Raw genomic sequence first — 20,045 nt, 5'->3', positions numbered from 1 at the left:
GCGGGAAGAGGGGGTGGGGGTTAATTTAATGAATAAAACTTACCAGGCATCTCCTCCGGTCCCGCGTCGCATCACGTCAATGTGGTGGTGGAAGTAACTTCTCCCCGCTCTTTTCTTTTGCTGCAACAGGAAATACTAACTGCAAATTAGGAGACTGGATGCGACGGGGGGGGGCGGGCGGCTGACCCTTGTTTACTCTGTCCTGGCATTTGATAGGCTATGGGGCGAATTTGCACAAAACACATCACCGCCCGAGCATGAGCCTATCTTCAGACGCCTGCACTACACTGGTCATGCGCAGCATAGCTAATGGTTTGTGAATGTGAGTGAGGGGCAACGCTCCTCTCTCACATGTGCAGACCATCTTCTGGACTCCTGCTCGCCTGCGTGCGCTGTGCGTTGACATGCGCACTTTCGCCCGGGAAGCACAGGCCGGCCAGGAAATGTAAACAGATGAATTGTAAGCTGTCACTTCGTCTGCTTACATTCCTGTTCACCTGTTGCCCGATTCTTTTGTGGGGCGCTGCCCCGGCGCCTCTATGGACCAGCTGCCACTGTTATACAGGGACTTGAAAGACAGCAAACAAAATTAAAATACCTGTAGGAGTCAAATAAGAAACATAAACAACACACACAGTTGTAGTGATTAAAGAGAAAAACAATTATACTGTATTGCCAAATTGGGAATGGCATCTCTGCATTCCTCTTGGACTATCTGTCCGTCAATCCAGGCTGTCTGGCGGATGCGGTTTGGTAAGGTAAGTGTGAGTTGTTTTTCCAGTATGGCCTGTAGATGGAAAAATAAAAAGGATATTGAAAAATCAAGGAGAAAAGTTAAACTGTATAAGTAGTGCAACAAGAAGTCTTTCAGAGGTAGCATGGCTAAATCATATCTGTTTCTGGCAGTTACCTCCAACAACAGGCTCCCCCACCCAATCTCCGCTTAGCTTTGAATTTGAGTCAGATAGCACTGAGCACACACACAGCCACATAGCATTTTCCAAATGAAGTAAAAAATCACTGCACCGCTGTTAGTAACACCACACTCGTCATCACCACCACCACTAACAGACATGTAGGTCTGGTGTTGTTGTTTACCTTTAGGCCACTTCAAAGTCATCATCATCATCCAAATCTTTTGAGTTCAGTGAATTTGAAAACTTCCATGTTCTCCTGTTGGCATTTCTCAAAGTAGTCACGCTCACAAGCACGCCCTGAGTAATTTCATCAATCATCTGTGATCCCTTTGACTCTGACTTCGAGTATGGTTTCCAACTCCATACCAGCAAAGTGTCCCGAGTGAGTCCAGACTCGTCCCTACTCAAAATGCAATGGATCGGCCTGTAGTAGTACAATTTTATTATTGAACAGTAAGAAGGGAAAGATTGACTTGAGTCACTTTTGTGTGTGTGGAATAGTAGACATCATTCACAACAAACAACAATCACTCAGTGTGCAATGCATGCCATCATTTACCTGTTCCTTCCAGGCAGGACCTCTAGGCTAGAAAAGGATAGATAGTCAGGGCCCAGGGTTGGAGGCAGGCACACATTTATGTTTGTTTTCTCCATCCAATGTCTGGCTGGAGGGAAATGGCTTTAGGGTGAGTCAATAGTCGGGACTTATTTCTTCACTGACTGCACACAGTTACAACTCCAATCAGCAATAAAAGAGTAAGACCGTGGGGATGGATTTGTGAACCAGACAGACACACACAAATAATAAAGTAAATAATGTTGCCTAGCTACATCTTTTTTGGGGGGGGGTGTTTGGGCATCAAAGAAAGAAAGAAATTAACTATAAAGCCTAGTTGTCAGGGAAGTAGAGCTTGTCCTCAGACTCTGGTAGTTCACCCAGAAGTAGATCACCTAACACACTACTTCCATGACCTGAGTCGCCGTCATCATCTTCCTGCTGTGATACTTCAACTATGTGGTAATCCGGCGGTATAAAGTGCTGATTCATTTTGATCATGATTAACCTCTCCATGTTTTGGGGCGAGAGACTGGTCCTTCTCACTGTCAGAACAGCACTAGCAGCACAGAAAACACGCTCAGCAGAGACACTTGCTAGGAGGCAAGCCAGATTGTTTATCGCCTGCCTGCTGAGCACTGGCCATTGCCACCTTTTCCCGTACCAATACAGCAATGGGTTTTGATCAAAGTAGACCTCTGTTGGGTCATCCAGATAGGCCTGGACCATTTGCTCAATGGTGATAGGTGCTCTGCTTTGCTCTGCCTCTTCTGCCTTTGCCTCAGCACTGGATTTAAAATCTGCCAGTAGAAACCATTCCTTTGCCAATTCTGGGGCTGATGCTTCTGTTCTTGTTGTTGTTGATGCTGTTGTTGGTGGTTTTGGCTGCTGTGAGCCAACCACACTGCCCTCTCTGAATTTGAATTCGAAAGCTGCCCTGCAGTATGTGTTGTGCCCTGGAGCAGCGGGCATCTAGTTCTCAGCCATTCTTTTTCTAGCTGACTGGCTTGCACAGCTATCCAAGTTTTCTAGTTGGCACCATCCCCGTCTGAAAAAGGAATGAAAGTGTCCAGTACTGGTTTGTACACTGGATCAAGAATTGTGGCACAAATGTAATGGTTGGTTGACACAATGCCTCTTTGCACCCTTGTATTTTCAGATAAGCGAAGGATTAAGCTCTCCACCAATACAAATGCTTCTTTTTTCCTCCACACTTGCGTGCATTGCAAGCACCTCCATTAGCAGCTGTTCCTCTAGCATGTGCAGCAATGGAACAGCTTGGTCCATGGTACAGTCCTCGTTGCTGACTTCACGTATGAAGATCTCGAAAGGAAGCGGCATCTCTGTCAGGCATTTAACTAGGCCCCATTAGTCCATATCATTTTATTTTTTTATTTTTTATTGCATCCCCTCTTTACATGACATATTTATTGATTGGTCTGTACTGCTCAAACAGACATTCAAGCATGTAATAAGTTGATTTCCAATATGCAGGCACCTCCTGGATGAGTGCTCTAACTGGCATTCTATATCACTTTGAATGAGCCTTCACTGCTTCCGGGCTTTAAAACAATGGCTGAAATGTTTGCACATTTTTCTGCAGATGTTCAGTAAGTTGCTGTCTTCTTTTTTCAGAAAGTCTGAGGAACTTCGATTTTCGATCGTGATCATATCGACCCGCCATTTTGTGCTCCGCCGCCATTTTGTGTTGCCCCCACTCAGGCAGCACGATGATCGAAGTCTTTTTCTGCTTTTCCTGCAATAGTGTAACGAAATAACCTTGTGCCTCTGTTTACAAAAAGCTGGTGTTTGAGACTGGCCGAGTACACTAATCCCTGTCGGGTTTTCCTAATCCCTGTCTCAACTATCTGTTGGTTCACACTATTCTCTTCTGATTTTATCTTATCGTCTGGCCTTCGCTGTCCTCTGCTCGTATTCTCCTGTTTCACAACTATCCTTCAAAACACACAAACGTATCTCGTCACCTGCAAGACAGCTACAAGTCAGTTAATGAATTAGCTCGTGGGGAGGGCTGACAAACACAGTTAGAGGAGAGGCTTCTTCGAGTCACTCGATACTTTATTTTCAAACCTTTCCTATTGGTTCTGTTCTGTTTTCCAACTTTCCTTATTGGCTCCTTTTTTATGTTTTAGGTGTGTTCTTAGTTAATGTATATGTCACATACATACTATATAAGATTATGCGCCATGGAGTGAAGTGGCAGTCTCCTGAGAACATACCGTGTGTACTTCTAGGACAACTGTACTAGCTGCAGCTAATAAATCTAATCTTTTACGCCGACAGAGTGTCCCCGTGTCTCTGTGTAGCTAAGCAGGAGAACCCAGGAAATTAAGGCGTACCCTGCGCCGCCAGGTCCAAAAGGTTCTGGTTCTTCAACTGGCGCCCAACGTGGGGCGGCTTCAGTGGTACCGGTTCTGTCCGAAGGTCGTGAGGAACCCCGCAAGAAAAGTCTGGAGGAATCGCGAGCCACGTCAAGCGACCCCTGTATGTCGAAAGTGGTCCGAAGGTCTTTTTCAGTGCGGTTACTCCTTCCTGACGGCTACTAACGACTGCTGCCCTGACTGCCGCCCTGCCTTGGCCCTTCCTTTGGTGATGTATGGTAAGGCGAGACGATAGGCGGGCCTCTGTTGGCATAAGAAGACTTCCTTAGTTAAGTATTTCGTGGGTCGCGCCCACAAATTTTGTCCTTTGTTCCTTAGTTTCTTTGGTCCTTAGATTTGACTATTGCCATAGCCGAAGCCGAGGGTAAGTGCATTTGTGCTGCGTAAACTGAGTTTTACCCCCTTGAAGTTTGTGAACAGTCAGGTGAAATCACAAGATGCCTGGTCTGACTAAGTTTGGAAAACTTTGTTGCTTTGGTTGTAATAGGGATTCCCGGCTTGAGGACTCTTGTCCGATTCCTTCGGTTGGAACTCCCACATATGAGCTCTATTCTAAACATGGTGTTGGCCCCATTGCCTTTAACGAGGCATGGACCCGATACACAAAGAAAATGGTGTTTTAAAATGGCCAGAAAATAGTAGTTTCGAATCTGATGTGCTAGATAATTTGGAAGCAGTTCTATTCAAAAGAAAAGCCCGGCCGGCAATGTTTGACTCTTTTCGCCTTTGGCGTAAGGAAGCCAAACAGAGAGAAATTAAACAAGCAAAACGAGATAGGAAAGCACAGGATATGACAATTATACAGGCTGCCCAACAATTCAAAGATGATGAAATTGATAATGCAATGGAAATCTCAGAAAGACAGCATCGTATGGCGATAGATAAATGTTATCCGGTGTTGCCTGTTTCCCCTTCTGATAACAAGAAAGATTTAGAAGAAGATCTCCTAATGTCCCATTTATTGAGGTTGCCTCCGCCCTATGCACAAGGTACTAATGCACCCCAGTTGTTACAGCCTGTTCAGCTGCCAGCAGTACCTCCGCCTGTTCCGGCTCTTTCGCCTTTGCCCCTTTTAGTATCTCCGCCGCTACCAGTTTTGCCTTTAACTTCAACTTCTTTGCCCTCATCTCCTGATCTTCGATCTCCTTTGCCTTCTGCTCCTACTGCAATTACCGGTTCTCCTTCCACTAGTTCGCCTAATACCTAGTCCCCTATTCTTATGTCTAATTCTCCGTCTGAGCGTAAGCGTCTCACGGACACCGTCACTGGTATTCTATCTCCTTTCTTTGAAGCTTTAAATGTGTCTCCGGCTTTTGATCGAAGACAATCTCGTAGTCAGTTCCCAGATTCTGAAGAACGAGAAAGGTTGGAATCTCTCGCACGTAAATGGATCAAGAGGGGTCCCCAGTATAGTGTGCTTGATATTATGTCTACCTTCTCACAATGGAATGCGCCTACGCAAAGATATGTTTTTAATGTAATGTGTGGTACTCTCATTAAAGAATGGGAGAATGTGAATTCAAGTTCAATTCCACAAGATCTGTTAGATGTTCAGACTGATTTCGACAAAGGACTTGTGGTGGGTTCTAAGGTTGAGAAAGCTGTAAGGACACTTATTTCCTTTAGATCCTGGTTGTCCTCTCAGACTTTCCTTGATTCCGATCCGTCGGTTAGACTAACACTGAAAAATTATCCCATGAGAGAGATTCCTCCAGTTTGGAAGGAGGAAGTTGCGGCTCAAGGTAATATTCCAGCTATTCCTGCTCATTTTCAACGTATATGGGTACATGTCCCTTGGAAACGATCTGAAGTTTTAGCTCTTAAACAGACTCTACCGGATCCTCGTAAGAATCCTGCAGGTTATTATAAAGAATTATCACAGACGGTTGATGCTTGCATCATGAATCTAGCTGATATCGATATGTTGATGGGAAATGTCGTTCCACAAGCGTTATGGGCTAAGATTCGTAGAGAAGATCATGCTCAAGCATTAGGTGGTAATTGGGCTGCTATAATTGCTGCGGATGCAGCTCAAGTGGGTGGTGCTAAGCCTGATGCTTTAATTTCAGAACTCCCTGGTAGGATTATTACAGTAATGAAAACGATGATGCCTGCCTTGAAAGTTAATTGGGACAAATTAGCAGCATGCAAACAGAAGAAAGATGAGTGTTTCTGATTTCTTTACTCGTTTCGAGGAGACATTTATTGATCACAGTGGTCAAGATATGGCTACAGAGGGTGGTCAGCGATTATTTGTGGACAAATTTGTATTTAATTTGCTTCCGGAGTTGTCACACAAATTGAAAGATTCTGAAAGTTCATGGGCTGTTTCTTCTTCTGCCCAGATATTGGCTACTGCACAATATTATGAAAATAGAGATAAAGAAGAAAGAAAAAAGCAAGAGAAAAAGACGAAAGAACTGAAAACAAAGGTTCTCTTGCAACAAGCTTATCCTCCTCGCTATGTTCAGCCTCAGTTTCAACAGCCTCCGCAGTTTCAGAGGTTGCATCAAAAACCTGAACCATATATTCCGCGGCCTTTGTTAGGACCTAATCAATGTGCCTATTGTAGAGAAGAAGGTCATTTTAAAAGTAGTTGTCCGGTTTTATTGCAGCGCAATGGAGCATTATCTGCTCCACGAGGTCGTGGTGGCCTCCAGTCAGCAAACAGAGGTAGAGGTCGAGGTATGTCGACTCAAGAACAGCATTCCCTTCCTCCTCCTAATTCCGTGAATTATTTTGATCAGCAAAATGTTAGGTCTACACAGTATTACAATGAGGATTGTTATGTTGAATGCGAAAATGAAAGTCTTCACACTAACTAGGTCAGCCATGGACAAAGTAAGGGAGTTGTGTCGATTCCAGTAGATCAGAATGGACCCTATGTTAATGTCACTACAATGGGTGTTTCAGAGCCATTTCTCCTAGATTCTGGTGCGATGAGAAGTTCTATCATTCATTCCAAACTCCCTGGGGCACCTTTGTCTGGCTTTACGAATGTTTCTGTAGGATTTTCTGGCGCCCCTGTTCGTAATCCGGTTTCTTGCCCTTTGCCTATTTCAATTGACCCTTATGATTTGGAAGCTTCGCTTCTTTTGACGAATGGTTGCGGTGAAAATCTGTTGGGTTTGGACTTATTGAAAAGAATGCATGCTACGATATATTGTTCTCCTTCTGGTGTACATCTTACTTTAGGACAGAAACTGATTTCTCCAATGTATTTGTCCAAAGATCAGTTTCCACCTGAATTGCTTTCTCTTCCGGCAACGCTTTGGGCCACGGGTCCAAATGATGTGGACTGTCTGGAGATTCCACCTTATGTTGTCACTCTTAAGCCTAATGTTGAATTGCCACGTATACCGCAGTATAGAATTTCCATTGAAGGTGAAAAAGCGCTTTTGGAAATCATTCATGATTTGATTCAGAAGTGTGTGGTTGAGGAAACGAGAGGTAACATATGTAATAGTCCTATTCTTCCTGTTCTTAAACACACAGATCCTTCTCAGCCTCCTGTATATCGTTTCGTAATTGATCTCCGGGAGGTAAACAAAATTGTTGTACCACAATTTCCTGTAGTCCCAGATATCACTGCTTTGTTGACGATGATACCTTCCACAGCGACTTGGTTCTCTGTTATCGATCTAAAGAATGCCTTCTTTAGTATTCCCATTGCTGAAGAGAGTAGGGATATTTTTGGCTTCTCTCTTGGAGGCCAAAGCTTACGGTTTAAGCGCGCACCTCAGGGCTATTGTGAAAGTCCTTCTATTTACAGTCAAGCTTTAAAATGTCATCTTGATGCTTTTCATTTGCCGTCTGGTGCTGCTCTTATTCAATACATGGACGACTTGTTGATTGCTGCTGATTCAGAAGATATTTGCAAAGATGTGATTCTTACATTGTTACATCATCTGTTTAATCTGAATCACAAGGTTTCACCTTCAAAACTACAATATGTTCGTCGAGAGGTTACCTACTTGGGTCATCTCCTATCAAAGGAGGGACAACGATTAACCCCAGAACGAATTCAGGCGATCGCACAAATGTCTGTGCCATCCACACAAAGGGAGGTACGTGCCTTTCTGGGGATTACTTCTTATTGTAGGCAGTGGATCCCTAACTTCTCTCTGTTGGCCAAGCCTTTGTTGGCACTCACTTTGAAAGATATGCCTCAGCCCCTTCCATGGACTGACGAATGTCAGAAGAGTTTCACTGACATGCATACTGCTCTGTGTTCTGCTCCTGTATTGGGTACTCCCGATTACAGTAAGCCTTTCACGCTCTACGTTTATGAAAGAGAAGGGTGTGCGTTGTCAGTTTTAACGCAGCGATTTGGAGCCATGTGCATATTTTTCGGCTACGTTAGATCCAGTAGCTAAAGCACTACCTAGTTGTCTTAAAGCAACAGCAGTAGCAGCAATTTCTATTTGACAGTCTGCTGGAGTAGTGTTAGATAACACACTTATTGTTATGGTGCCGCATGCAGTAGATACCTTACTAAACCGAACAAAAACACAACATCTCACGAGTGCTCGTTTGTCTGGATATGAGTTGACACTTTTGGCTAGTCACGTGCACATCAAATGATGTAATACTTTAAATCCAGCTACTTTATTGCCTCTTCCAGTAGACAAAGATGACCAAGAACAACATGATTGTTTTCTCCGTACAGAAGAAGAGACAAAGGGAAGAATTGACTTGAAAGATACGCCGCTAGAAAATCCGGATGGAATTCTATGGGTGGATGGTTCTTGTTTCAAGCTTTCTAATGGAGATACAGTTCCAGCCTATGCTGTTACTACTTTACATACAGTTGTGGAAACCACACGTATCAGACACAATTCAGCTCAAGCAGCAGAACTGATAGCTTTGACGAGAGCATGTGTGTTGTCCAAAGGAAAAAGAGTGAATGTGTACACTGACAGTCAATATGCCTTTGGTGTGGCGTTCAATTTTGGGCGTCTTTGGAAAGAAAGGAGATTCCTTACTTCCCATGGCACTAAAATACAACATGGTCAATTAGTGACTGATCTTCTTGAGTCACTTTCTTTGCCTACCCAAATAGCAATTGTGAAGTGTAGTGCGCACAAGAAGATTACTGACGATGTTGGTCGAGGAAATGCATTTGCAGATGAAGTAGCGAAAAAGACAGCGAGAGATGCTACAAATCGAATGTATGTTACGGGTCCTGCGAATTGGGTTAGAGAGAGAGGAATGTATGAGGATACAGTGGAAAGTATAAGATCGATTCAGAAAGAGGCTACAGAGAAAGAATTGAGCAAGTGGAAAGAGAGTACAGGAATGTAAGACGCAACGGGATGTTGGGTGGAATTGTCTGAGCACCAACGTTGGCTGTTACCAGACGCTTATGTACTGCCCGTAATCACTATGGTGCATGGTCTAGCCCACATCGGTGCAAAAGGTATATGTAAGCTTCTGGCTCCGGTGTGGCAGAATGAAGGAATCCCAAAGTATGCAGACAATGTGGTGAAACATTGTATTGTTTGTTTGATGTACAATCCGGGAAAGGGAACCCCAACTCCAGCAGGTCACTTTGCTCCTCCGACATATCCTTTTGAGGTGTTGCAGATCGATTATATTCATATGGAGCGATGCAACAACCTCAAATACGTTTTGGTCGTAGTATGCGCCTTTTCTAGATGGATAGAAGCATACCCTCTAAAAGATAATACAGCCTTATCCACAGCTAAAGTTCTACTAAAATAATTTCCCCCCAGATTTGGTTTGCAGCGCATTGTCTGGAGTGACAATGGGAGCGAATCTGTGGGCCAAGTCATGCAAAAAATCTGTGCGGGTCTTGGTATCAAGCAAAAGTTCCATGCGGCAAACCATCCACAGTCAGCGGGTTTAGTAGAATGTTACAACGGTACATTAAAGCTAAAACTAGCGAAAGTTCAGGCTAGTACAGGACTTAGTTGGCCCGATGCTTTACCATTGGCTCTTCTGTCCACCAGAACTGCAGTACACTCTCGTTTGGGACTTAGCCCTTACAAAGTGGTTTTTGGACGCCCAGCTAATGTATGGGGAGTCCCTCGCCCTAAGAAATACTCAGACTTACCATATCCAATGTTAATTGACTACTTGCATGACCTTACGACTAAATTGCGTGTTCTCCATCACCAGGTTCAGAGTGCTTTGCCGGAGATTTCCACAGACCCAGGTCATTCCATTCGGCCAGGTGACTGGGTCTGCACAAAGAACTTCCAAAGGACGAAAAATTTGGAACCCAGGTGGAGAGAGCCCCGAATGGTTTTACTCACCACGAGAACAGCAGTAAAAGTCGAAGGAAAGAAAAATTGGATTCACGGTGTGCATTGCAAGAAAGTGCCTTTGCCTCTTCCGTTTGATCAGTGGGTACGAAAGGGCATTAGAGACTCTGAGAGTGAAAAGGTTCCACGATTTGTACCTTTCAGTGATGCACACCTGAGTGGAACATTGTCTGAGAAAGAGGACGACGACATTCTTCAGGAAGCAATACCACCACATTGTCGCTTGAATACGACCAATCCGCGAACATTGTTCCGAGACCAAACTGTACCTGATAAAGAACACTATAACCAAAGGCCTAGACTAAAGAACACTTAAGATTTTTCTCTCCTATGTAGTATTCTGTCCTGGTTGCAGGGTCACGGTAGGAGTCTTGGTCGCGACCTGAGTAGTGGCAATAGGCCTGCAGGACTTGCAGTGTCATAGGACGGCCGACAATTGTGATTAAGTGATTGAGGAAGATTGCCATGAGCATCCACTTAGAAAGATGGAGACTACATTAGGCAAAAGAGAAAGTAAAGATAAAATGAATCATTGTAAAGAAATGTATAGTCGTTGTGGTATTGCTCTATGTATTAATATATTATTGTGTATACTTTTCGCATTTATAAATTGGATTGTTATTGCTTTGCAGCAAAAAGTTGTCTCTCCTTCTACTTCTTCGTCTTCTTCTACTGTCTCTCCACATCTATTTCATACAATTCCTCAACATGAACTCATTAGAAGAACCGAATATTACAATAATTCATTTGTCCAGTTATTACATCAACATCAATTAGTGATAAATACAACAAACTGTTGGGTGTGTGGACTTATGCCACATACCGTAGAAAAAGGAATGCCATATTTAGTTCTTCCGTTCTCCTATGAAGGTTCTGCTTGGGCTTATTTTGTTATCTTCTCCAATGCCTATCAAAGCAAATTCAGACGATCCATTAGTTCACATATTGGTGATCCAGATTTTAGTTATAGTTCATTGATAAAGGGAATGGTAGCTATGGCTAAAATCATGGAAAATAGTAAGATCTCAGTTGACGAAAGAAAAGTGTACACTAACTGGAACGTCACCCATTATGTCACTAGCCTTAGTGATAAAGTTAAAAAAGGAAAATCTTCACCGATTTGGACTATACCACATCAGGGCAATTTCTGTTTACAGATAAATGGTCAGTCTGCTGACACCGTACAAAGAAATCGCTGTTCCCACACATACGTTTTCTCCTCTCAGAATTCACCGCCTCTAGTACCATCTCAGGGTACATATTTCATCTGTTATAATAGGGCTTACACATGGTTGCCAACTGGTTATTCTGGCACCTGCTATATAGCTTTCCTTCTTCCCCCTACATACACCGCTTCTGCAAATCATCATTGAAACAGATATGGCAGAGGGATTATTAATTCCAAGGACACAGCAGGACAAGAGGGAGGAGATTTCCTCAAAGGATTTCTTCCCTTTTGGGGTCCAATGGCCAACTGCAGAAATATAAGGCAACTGGTTTGTGTCGTAGAAACCACCATAGACATCACTGTAGGAGCCTTAAGTAATATCACGGCAGAACTACAGGCCGATTGTCTTATGACTGTGCCCCCACAGCCGGTCGCTCCTTACCCCTGCTCTGCCGAATCCTGTGCCTGCTGCCTCTCGGTGCCTGCCGCCGCCTGCTGCCTGCTGCCGCTGCCTCTCTCCTCCAGGTAGGGGACGCCTCCCGCGCCCCGCCGGCCTCTGACCCTTTTTGGCGCCCTCTTCTCCCGCCGCCGCTGCCCCTGGTTAGACGCTCCTCCCGCCGCTGACCTCAGACCCGCCTCCCCTCGCCTCCCATTGGACACTGACCCTCCCGCCCGGCTCCTTACTTAAGGGGACCGCGAGGGACCGGTCAGTGTGACCCACTGTGCCCCCACAGCCGGTCGCTCCTTACCCCTGCTCTGCCGCATCCTGTGCCTGCTGCCTCTCGGTGCCTGCCGCCGCCTGCTGCCTGCTGCCGCTGCCTCTCTCCTCCAGGTAGGGGACGCCTCCCGCGCCCCGCCGGCCGCTGACCCTTCTTGGCGCCCTTTTCTCCCGCCGCCTCTGCTCCTGGTTAGACGCTCCTCCTGCCGCTGACCTCAGACCCGCCTCCCCTCGCCTCCCATTGGACACCCAGCCTCCCGCCTCCCAGCTGACCCTCCCGCCCGGCTCCTTACTTAAGGGGACTGCGGGGGACCGGTCAGTGTGACCCACTGTGCCCCCACAGCCGGTCGCTCCTTACCCCTGCTCTGCCGCATCCTGTGCCTGCTGCCTCTCGGTGCCTGCCGCCACCTGCTGCCTGCTGCCGCTGCCTCTCTCCTCCAGGTAGGGGACGCCTCCCGTGCCCCGCCGGCCGCTGACCCTTCTTGGCGCCCTTTTCTCCCGCCGCCGCTGCCCCTGGTTAGACGCTCCTCCCGCCGCTGACCTCAGACCCGCCTCCCCTCGCCTCCCATTGGACACCCAGCCTCCCGCCTCCCAGCTGACCCTCCCGCCCGGCTCCTTACTTATGTCACGCGCACAGCGGGAGCGCCGACTGAGCGCCAAAGGTAAGCCCGTCTGCGCCCGTCCGCGCCTGGACCGCACCCAGCGCCAGACCCCCTGGCCCCCGCCACACCCCCCGGAGGATCTACGACGACGCCACTCTCACCGCACTCAACGCCGTCCGAGCCCCCGAGTGCTACCGAGCATCCCCTCGACGCACCCATCGACCCTTCGTCTGCCGTGCCTGCAGCTTCTCCTGCCTCCGACCCAGCTCCACGCCCACCAGGACGGACAACAACAACCACCTCAAGTGCATCCTGATCAACACCCGCTCCGTGCACAGACACGCCGTGGAACTGTGGAACCTCCTCGACACCGCATCTCCAGACGTCGCCTTCCTCACGGAAACCTGGATGAACGCCTCCTCAGCCCCCGACATCGCCATAGCAATCCCGGACGGCTACAAGATCATCAGAAGGGATCGCGTCAACCAGACCGGAGGGGGCATCGCCATCATACACAAAAGCACCATTCGCATCTCGACTGACTCCATCGACGCACTCAACGCCGCCGAGTACCTGCACTTCCAGATTCACACCGACCCCAAGACTACCCTCAGAGGCACCCTCATCTACAGACCCCCGGGACCGCGCGCACAGTTCTGCGAAGACATCACGGACTTCATCAGCCCACACGCCCTCCCCTCCAATGACTACATCCTCCTCGGGGACCTCAACTTCCACCTGGAGAACAACAACGACCACAACACCACCGCCCTGCTGGACAACCTCGCCAACCTCGGACTCAAGCAACTGGTCAACACCCCCACCCACTACGCCAGCCACACGCTCGACCCCGTCTTCTCATCCAGCAAGCACGTCACCTTCAGCCACTCCACAGGACTTCACTGGACTGACCACAGCTGCGTCCACTTCAGCTTCAGAAAGAACACGGTCCACCACCACCCGAAGCAGGTTCCCCACAGAAACTGGAGCAAGATCACCGCCGACCAGCTCGCCACCTCCCTCAGCCAGGACCCACCTGTCAGCACAACGGACCCCAACGCAGCATCCCGCAACTTCTCGCAGTGGCTGACCTGTGCCGATGACCTCGCCCCACTGAAGAACCCGCTCACCAGGACCAGAAGCAAGAAGGCCCCCTGGTTCACCGACGAACTCAAGGACTCCAAGAAGGCCTGCCGAACCCTCGAGAAGGCCTGGCTCCTCGACAAGACGGCCGACAACTTGACCGCCCTCAAACTCGCCACCCGCAGACATCACCAGCTCATCCGCACTACCAAGAAGAAATCACTGAAAGAGCGACTGGACAAGAACGCCCATGACAGCAAGGAGCTCTTCAACATCGTCAAAGAGTTCTCCAACCCAAGCACTGGCAACAACGACATCACTCCATCACAGGACCTCTGCGACTCCCTCGCCTCGTACTTCCACCGCAAGATCGCCGACATCCACAACAGTTTCGACGCTGCACCCCCGCACTCATGGGCCAAACCTACGCACGCCGCCGCCATCCTCCAGACATGGACCGAAGTGACCTCCGAAGACATAACCCGCATGATGAACACCATCCACTCCGGATCTCGCACCGACCGTGCCCCCACCATGTCTTCAACAAGGCAGCCTCCACCATCACACCCCACCTCCGAGACATCATCAACACCTCCTTCGACACAGCCACCTTCCCGGAAAGCTGGAAGCACGCCAAACTCAATGCCCTGCTGAAGAAACCAACAGCGGACCCAACTGACCTCAGGAACTTCCGCCCCATCTGGCTCCTTCCTTTCCCTGCCAAAGTCATCGAGAAGATCATCAACAAACAACTGGCCGCCTTTCTCGAGACAAACGGATCCCTCGACCCATCGCAGTCCGGATTCAGAGCCAACCACAGCACCGAGACCGCCCTCATCGCAGCGACCGACGACATCCGAGCCCTGCTCGACAACGGTGAAACAGCGGCACTCATCCTCCTAGACCTCTCCGCAGCATTTGACACTGTCTGCCACCGAACCCTAGTCCAACGCCTCAACGACACCGGCATCCAAGGGAAGGCTCTGGAATGGATCATCTCATACCTCGCCGGCAGAACACAGAGAGTACGCCTCCCTCCGTTTCGCTCTGAGGCCACCGAAGTCATCTGCGGCGTCCCGCAAGGATCGTCACTCAGCCCCACCCTCTTCAACATCTACATGAAACCCCTTGCTGCCATCGCACGCCAACACAGCCTCAACATAATTTCCTACGCCGATGACACCCAGCTGATCCTCTCCCTCACCAGAAACCCCGACACCGCCAAAGCCAGCCTACACGAAGGGATGAAAGACGTCGCCGACTGGATGAACATCAGCCGCCTGAAATTGAACACGGACAAGACAGAAGTGCTCATCCTTGGACCATCGCCCGTCGCATGGGACGACTCCTGGTGGCCCCCGGCCCTAGGCACCGCGCCGAAGCCAACCGACCACGCACGCAACTTGGGCTTCATCCTGGACTCCTCCCTATCGATGACCAGACAAGTCAACGCCGTCTCCTCATCCTGCTTCCACACCCTCCGCATGCTCCGCAAAATCTTCCGATGGATCCCGGCAGAAACCAGGAAGACGGTCACCCAGGCCCTCGTAACCAGCAGACTGGACTACGGAAACACCCTCTACGCCGGTACAACAGCCAAGCTTCAGAAATGACTTCAGCGTATCCAGAACGCCTCCGCCCGACTCATCCTTGACGTCCCCCGACGCAGCCACATCTCGAGCCACCTGAGGGACCTGCACTGGCTCCCTGTCAACAAGAGTATCACGTTCAGACTCCTCACCCACGCACACAAATCCCTCCATGACATGGGCCCAAGGTACCTCAACGACCGCCTGACCTTCTACACGCCCACCCACCAGCTACGATCCGCTAACCTCGCCCTCGCCGTCGTCCCACGCATCCAGAGGACCACCGCCGGAGGAAGATCCTTCTCCTACCTGGCGGCCAAGACATGGAACTCCCTGCCCATCCACCTGCGGCTGACCCAGGACCACCTCGCCTTCAGGAAACAACTCAAGACCTGGTTGTTCGAGCAGCAGCAGACCCCCTCCCCCACGCGCCTTGAGACCCTTCCGGGTGAGTAGCGCGCGATATAAATTCCTTGATTGATTGATTGACTTTACAAAACCGAGTTGCCTTAGACTTTGTTCTTGCAGACCGTGGTGGAGTGTGCAAATCGATCGGGTCAAGTTGCTGTATTTTCGTACCTAATGACGCTCCAACAGTATACCAAGCTATCTCTTAATTACACATAATCTCTGAGTCGATTCACCAGGACGAAGGAGATTGGTCATTATTGGACTGGTTTTGGGGACTACTGTCCAAATGGGGTTGGAAGATATCGACGTTCCTTGGAGTAGTTTTAGCCATCATATTCTCTTGTTGCCTTTGTATCCACTGTGGCACAGCCATCTGCGACCTCTGTGCTACTATGTGCATCCCTAAACCAAAGTCACAAAGAGCAGAGAATATCAGAATGATGCTACAGCAACAGCTCGATGACCTCATGGCCATCGACATTGACTCAGATTAATGGGAGTATCTTGCCTGAGTTCTGGCAAAAGGAGGGTCTGAGGAACTTCGATTTTCGATCGTCATCATATCGACCCGCCATTTTCTGCTCCACTGCCATTTTGTGTTACCCTCCCTCAGGCAGCACGAGGATCGAAGTCTTTTTCGGCTTTTCCTGCAATAGTGTAACGAAATAACCTTGTGCCTCTATTTACAAAAAGCTGGTGTTTGAGACTGGCCGAGTACACTAATCCCTGTCTGGTTTTCCTAATCCCTGTCTCAACTATCTGTTGGTTCACACTATTCTCTTCTGATTTTATCTTATCGTCTGGCCTTCGCTGTCCTCTGCTCGTATTCTCTTGTTTCACAACTATCCTTCAAAACACACATACGTATCTCGTCACCTGCAAGACAGCTACAAGTCAGTTAATGAATTAGCTCGTGGGGAGGGCTGACAAACACAGTTAGAAGAGAGGCTTCTTCGAGTCACTCGATACTTTATTTTCAAACCTTTCCTATTGGTTCTGTTCTGTTTTCCAACTTTCCTTATTGGCTCCTTTTTTATGTTTTAGGTGTGTTCTTAGTTAATGTATATGTCACATACATACTATATAAGATTATGCGCCACGGAGTGAAGTGGCAGTCTCCTGAGAACATAGCGTGTGTACTTCTAGGACAACTGTACTAGCTGCAGCTAATAAATCTAATCTTTTACGCCGACAGAGTGTCCCCGTGTCTCTGTGTAGCTAAGCAGGAGAACCCAGGAGATTAAGGCGTACCCTGCGCCGCCAGGTCCAAAAGGTTCTGGTTCTTCAAGTCTTGAACAAAGATGTTAATGTAGGACACTGAAATAGCCCCCATTGGCCATCGCGTTAACTATATACTACCATTGTCCATGGCAACAAAACCAATGTTAAGCCCTCTTGGTCACAGCCATTCAAAGACCTTAGTGGTAAAGTCGTCCAAAATGTTTGCAGCAGTATGGGATTTCTCCATGGCGAACATGGCTACTGTAGCCTGCTCCCGAGCGCCATTAAAAATGTCAGCAGTGTCAACACCAGCAGATATTTTTTCTCTAACCCCCCACAAATAAAATCCAGTGTGCAATGATGCACATGTAATCAGTGGCTTGGAAACTGGTCCACATGCCTGTTGTCAGCTGGATAGTGTGAACAGCACTCTGCTGCACAGCTTGTGCAAGCAATTCCAGCATGTCGTGATGTATTGCTGAAACAGTAGCTCTGGCGAAATAGGACCAACTGGGAACCTTTCGGGCAGATGGCTGCCACAAATTCAAGAAAACCCACCCCTTCCATAAAAGAAAAAGGGAGGAGGTCAAGCACTAACATTTTAGCCAGCTTTGTGTTGTACAAATGTGCCATTGGGTGGTTGCGTTCGTACTGGCCCTCGGGCCTAAACATGCTGGGAATGGTAGCCTGTTTTTTTTAATATTCTGGTGCTCTTGATGCAGATATTGTTAGGCTCAATGCGTGTTTTTACCTAGTGGCACTCTCTTGCTTTAGACCCCTTGGTGCCTCAACCTGACTTTTGTGCCATTGCGATGTTGCTGATGATGTTGTGGGCAATGCCACTGCACTGCTGGGGACAGGGCTGCTTTGTGTACGGAGAAAATGTCTCCCTCTTCTTCACCTTTCACAGTGATTAGATCTTCATCCTCTCCACCAAAAACACTTGCAGTTTTTGGCTGCTAAGGTGCACCTCCCAATGGATCAAGTGGTGTTTTCTAGGATGGGTTGTTTGGCCTCCGGTACCATACTTTGCACCACGCTTACCACGACTAACATGTACTCCACAAATGGAGCATATAGCAATGTTCACCTACTCTGACTAACCCAAAAGAAGTCCAAAACTTTCTGGCATTGCTGGTGCCACTTGCAATGTCAGATGAACTGGCAGGTGGGCGTTACGTTTGACTTTCTACAATACCTACTTCTACTGAGGTGGTTATGGTGGATGTAGGTCACAGCCGGGAATTTGTAAATATGGCAGCTGGAGGTGGTGTTGGTGATAACTGTGTTGGTGGTATCCATGCCAAATCCCTCACAGCAATTAGGGATAGGGTAATGTCAGTCTCCACTGGGGCAAGGCTAACGTCCATGATGACTAGCTCATCATCATCCTCCTCTTCAACATCAACCTCCATAACTCCAGGGCTTTCCGGAACCTTCTTTTTCCCTGGTATTGTCCTGTGGGCGTGGCATGTCTCATTCTGAGACTGAGGCCAAGTGGTGTCCTTTTCCTTGCTGGGGATTGGGAAGACAATGGATCTTCTGAAAGAGTGTCTGGGTCTTCTTCCTCAGCAGGAAGCTTGATCTTCTGAACTGCCCCTACTTCGGGAGGAACTACTATTATTGGTGGTGGTTGCAGCTGTTCTTGCCTACTAATAGGAATTTCCTGCATTGATTTCGGCACTAATTTGCGATAGCGATAAGTCAATTTCAATGTCACTGCGTTGTCGTGATTAGACTGCCTGCCTCTATGACAGACATTTGCTTGGGCCTAGGTTGGTGGGGTGGGTCCGCTGATGTGGGGGTGCTGCTCCCAGCTTGCTCCCCGGACACCGCTGCTGCAGGCACAATTTTTGGTTACCCAATAAAGGTACTGGGTGACATACCGGTGGTGGTAAGTGGCAGTGCCTTCTTCTTCTCATTGGCAACTTTGACTTTCTTGGTACTGGTACGTTTCTTTGGGGCCATCTTGAATCTGTCACTTAGCACACAGTGACACTTGTCTTAGATTCAGAAGTTGAAGAGATATCTATGGTCACATGTCATGTCACGTCAAGCTCAGTGCACAGGCCTTCTGTCTGGCAGTACAATGGGTGAGGTTGTCTCCTCCTTTTGTGCACCTAAAAGCAAAGAAGCAAGAAGACCATCAGTGAAGCGTAGCATTGTTGTAGTTCAATAATTACTAGTACAAACAAATATAATATATATAATTTAGTGTGTGGTCACACTTGTTAGTGTTACCTCAGTTATTAAAAAAATTACCAATACAGTGTAAACATTTGTGAGACTTTGACAACAACAAGCGATTTCATGGTGTACTGTACAGTACAGTACACTCAGGAAGGACAGGAAAGAAGAAGAACAACAAAAACATAAATGTAACGGTTTGGCATTGTGCATCATGCGGGATGCGGCACTCATGGAGCTGCAGCTAACAAATGACAATGGAATGGAACAATCTCTAGACAATGAATACAGTTGTGCATGTCATATAGCAGACATGGGGGTTAATGTTAATGATTCATTGATGCCAAATCATTTTACTTTGAAACCAAAAAACTTTGAAAAATAAATCAAAAAAATTGAACATTTGAAAGTATAACAAAAGAAAAAAATTAAAAAAATTGGAAAAATTAAAACATAAAAATGAAAAAAAATTATTAAAACAAAAAAATATAGTTATAAATAAGTAAAAAGAGAAAAAAATTACCCTCCAGCGTCTAATTTTTAATTTATTAAGCTGCTATTATCTCATTGATCAACCATCCATGCAATCATATGGCAGAGGGGCACAATGGCTGAACACACAAAATGGCTGCTTGCCACACGGCCAGGCCTCAACAAGAAGCAATAAGCCAAGGGGAAGACATGCAGGCCTATGGCAAACCATACTGACAGCCTTCCCAAAATGGCCACCAGCCACATGGTCACTTCATAACAACAACAAGCAGGAGGACTGGAAAACAATGAACATAAGCAGGCTTAAGTAGGACACAGATTTTACAAAATGGCACCCGCCACATGGGAAACCAAGGCAAATGCATTACTGACCTACTTGCAAACACACTCACAACTGGCCTGACAAAAGAGG

This window comes from Triturus cristatus, chromosome 7 (assembly GCF_964204655.1).
Source record: "Triturus cristatus chromosome 7, aTriCri1.1, whole genome shotgun sequence".
NCBI lineage: Eukaryota > Metazoa > Chordata > Amphibia > Caudata > Salamandridae > Triturus > Triturus cristatus.
Note: the sequence above shows the minus strand (reverse complement) of the source record.